This window comes from Scyliorhinus torazame, chromosome X (assembly GCF_047496885.1).
Source record: "Scyliorhinus torazame isolate Kashiwa2021f chromosome X, sScyTor2.1, whole genome shotgun sequence".
Classification (NCBI taxonomy): Eukaryota; Metazoa; Chordata; class Chondrichthyes; order Carcharhiniformes; family Scyliorhinidae; genus Scyliorhinus; species Scyliorhinus torazame.
The window spans coordinates 29224357-29228155 of NC_092738.1; positions in this window are offsets into that span (position 1 = coordinate 29224357).

Sequence of the window (3799 nt, forward strand, 5' to 3'; positions counted from 1 at the left end):
AGAACCATGTGATTCAGTGAGGGGCAGATCAAACACTGATCATGTTTTTGTGTACTTCAAAGGAGGCGATGGTTGCTTGTGCTTGCTTTTGGTTGAAGAAAACAGTGCATCAATTCAATGTTTAGCTTGAAATCTACATTTTAACATCATTTTCCAAGTTCAAGAGTTCCCGAGTGCATCACGACTCACTCCGCTTGGGAAACGAGCGATCTCTTTGCTTTCAATTCCATTTGAAAGTATTGCCGATATCGTGAATGTTAACCCTCATTTTGCAGTCACGGTAAAATTGAGACTGAACACTTACGTGTGTGTCTCGGGGAAGTTGCAGGCAGTTCACATGGAACTTTGCAATCTGAGCCCCAACCATTTTGTACCATATTTGGCTGGGGAACACAGAATGTTGTACGGCAGTTCGCAACCTTGGTGTCACCTTTGATCCTGACCTCATATTTGCTTCATCTCTAAGACCACCTCCGTAACATCACGCGACTTCACCCCATCTCAGCTAATCTGCTGCTGAAACCCTCACCCATCCCTTTGTTACCTTTAGACTCGGCGATTCCAACACACTGCTGACTGGTCACCCACATTCTACCCTCCATAAACATGAGGTCATCAAAACTCTACTGCCCGTGTCTTACTCACACCGAGCCCCATTCCCCAATCACCCCCTGTGCTCGCTGACATTGGCTCCCAGTCGAGCAATGACTTGATGTTAAAATTCTCATCTTTGTTTTTCCTTAATGGCATTGCCCCTCCCTATCTCTAATCTCCTCCAGCCTCGCAACCTTACTGGTATCATTAGGCAGGTTCTCAATGGCTACCCACATCCCCCAAGAGCCAGCCGGCCATGCTGGGGTGGTCCTCGAAGAGCCTGGGGATGGCTGACTGCCCCAGGATATAGCTGTCGTGCACACTCCCCCGGGAAGTGTGCACACACGTGCGTGATCTTCATCGGTGGTCCCTCCAGCGTCTGGCTGCCTGTTCTGGCAGCAGCACCAATAGGGCCAGTTCCGCGGGGTCCAAGATATCGTGTAATGTCTGTAAGGAATTGGAAGGGGTGAGAGACTAACAACCAGCGGCGTCTTCCACCCTGGGACCCTCCATTTCCCCATTACCCCCCCCCCCCCTCCCACATCCCCTGCCATCCGACATGCCCTGCCCACACAACCCCGGCCACAGCGGGGTCTCCTGGTCACCGGACCCCAGACCCTGTACCCCAGACAACCGCTCTCAACGTTACCTGGACCGGGCGCTAGTCCCCTCCCCAGTGCACACACCCACCCTCTGGTGCTGTCCAGGCATCACGGTCTGATTGGGATTCCTGGCAATTACTCCCACATGCCACATGGCCCGCCTACCCACGGGAATCCACTTGGGAAATGTGAGGTGCTCACCTAACCACGGTTGCCAATTCCCTATTCGCAATAGTCGTCATCCGCACGGCCAGAGGCCTCCGCGGTCAGTGGGAGTTGTGGGTGGTCGGTGGGGCAGACAGGCAGGGGCTGTGGCTGCCCCCGTAACGGGTACACATGAGCCAGGGGGTGGCATGACGGACCCATGAGTGCTGAGACCGCCCCGCCCCACCCAGCCCAGGGGCGACCCCCACCCCCAACCGAGGCTGCCCCCCACACCCGCCGAGCACCGGGGCTGCAACCCAAGTGCCGCCGGGCTCTGTGCCAATGAGCGAAGATGGCTCCTCGCCTCCTCAAGTCCCCACAGCAACCATTCTGCCAGCTTCACACTAATCGGTGCCAGCGTGACCACTTGCTGTGGAGGCGGTTAGATCACGAGAGGCCGTTAGATAGGGAGTCGTTCCTGTTAATTTTATGGAGATTGGCCTTAAGTGGTGATTATTGGTTTCAGGCTACAACACTGCGGGATCCTGATTCTGCCAATGGGAATCATAGGTTATCATAGAATTTACAGTGCAGAAGGAGGCCATTCAGCCCATCGAGTCTACACCGGCTCTTGGAAAGAGCACCCTACCCAAGGTCAACACCTCCACCCTATCCCCATAACCCAGTAACCCCACCCAACACTAAGGTCAATTTTGGACACTTAAGGGCAATTTATCATGGCCAATCCACCTAACCTGCACATCTTTGGACTGTGGGAGGAAACCGGAGCACCCGGAGGAAACCCATGCACAGACGGGGAGGACGTGCAGACTCCGCACAGACAGTGACCCAAGCCGGAATCGAACCTGGGACCCTGGAGCTGTGAAGCAATTGTGCTATCCACAATGCAATTGTGCTATCCACAATGCAATTGTGCTATCCACAATGCTACCGTGCTGCCCCTTACGGTGATTCTTTGCACTCAACGAAACCTGACCATTTTGCTCAGCTGATCACTTCCTTGCACAGGAAAACTATGACATCTTATGTACTGGCATAAAAGCAAGTTCTTTTTTTAGCTTCTGCCATGGTTCCCAGACTTCTGCTTGGCCTGTGCAGAACCAGGATCCAGTACTAGTGGCGCAGCAGAAATCTACTCACATGATGCTGCTATCCTGCAAGGATAGCAACACATCTGACCTACTCCCAACCTCCTCGGAGGACCAGGATGTCTATGAAATGGGACAACGATCAGGGCCACCCAAGAGACTCATATTGGAAAGCAGGAACCAGCTACCTCATGAACTCGTGGTACTTGGGGAACATCTAGGAGGGGCTCTACGTTAGTTCAAACAGAACTGACAGAAAGATGTTCAGCCTTTCTCACCGGAGATTCAAGACAGAGGTGCACCAAGTCCTCATCAGAGAGTTGTTCTATGCTGATGATGCTGCACGAACATTCCACACTGAGGAACATTTTCAGTGGCAAATTGACAGATTCTCACGGGAAATAAAAGTGTTTGGTTTGATCATCAGCATCAGGAAGGCAATGCCATGGTCCAGGATGTTGCCATACTATCATCTATCAGCATTGATAATGTGATTCTGGAGTTGTTGAATATCCACATATTTTCCACAGTTTCACATATCTAGGCTTCACAATCACCAGCAATCTGTCACTTGACGCTGTAGTTAACACAAACATTGCAAAAGCTGCAGCTGTTATGGCCAAACTGAGTGAGATTATGAAATAAGCTGACTGTGAGTCTACCAAGCCTCTGTCCGCAGTGAACCCCGCTACGATAGTGGGCCCTGGACAACATATGCTCCTCCTCCAGGGATCATGCCCGTAAAAGGGCATTGGCAACCATAAACTTCCATCTATTGGATTGGTCCATGCTTGGCAAAGTACTGCCATGTCCTTCTGCAGTATGGCTGAACAGAATTTCTCCTGGTCGGGCGTATTGGAAGGATTCACAGGCTGATAATCAACCTGTTTGGTCACATTATGGACATGCCTTCCGTGTCCACCAAGTCCTGAAGTGGGACTTGAACCTGGAGCTTCTGGCACAGAGACAGGGATGCTACCCACTGCCCCCTCAGCCCTATTCATCGGATGGATGACATCCATACACACTTTCTGAATGATAAACTGGCCTCTGGATTAGGACCTCCTGGATGTCCAAACCTCCACTACAAGGCCACCTTCAAGCAAGATATGAAGATGGCAGATTTGAACACTGACACTGTGTGACAGCCGCTGACAGCTGTGACCTCTGTTAGGAAAGACATTGGAAACGGTGAACAGCAATGGAAAGCTCAGCTGGCCGAGAAAAGGGCCCAGAGAAAATAGGGGCCAGTGAATCGTGCACCTTCTCACATCGCTGTCTCCCTCTCCAGCAAGTGTGGCAGAGACTGCGCCATGTCAGAGTGGGGCTCCCGAGTCACGCCAGATGAGG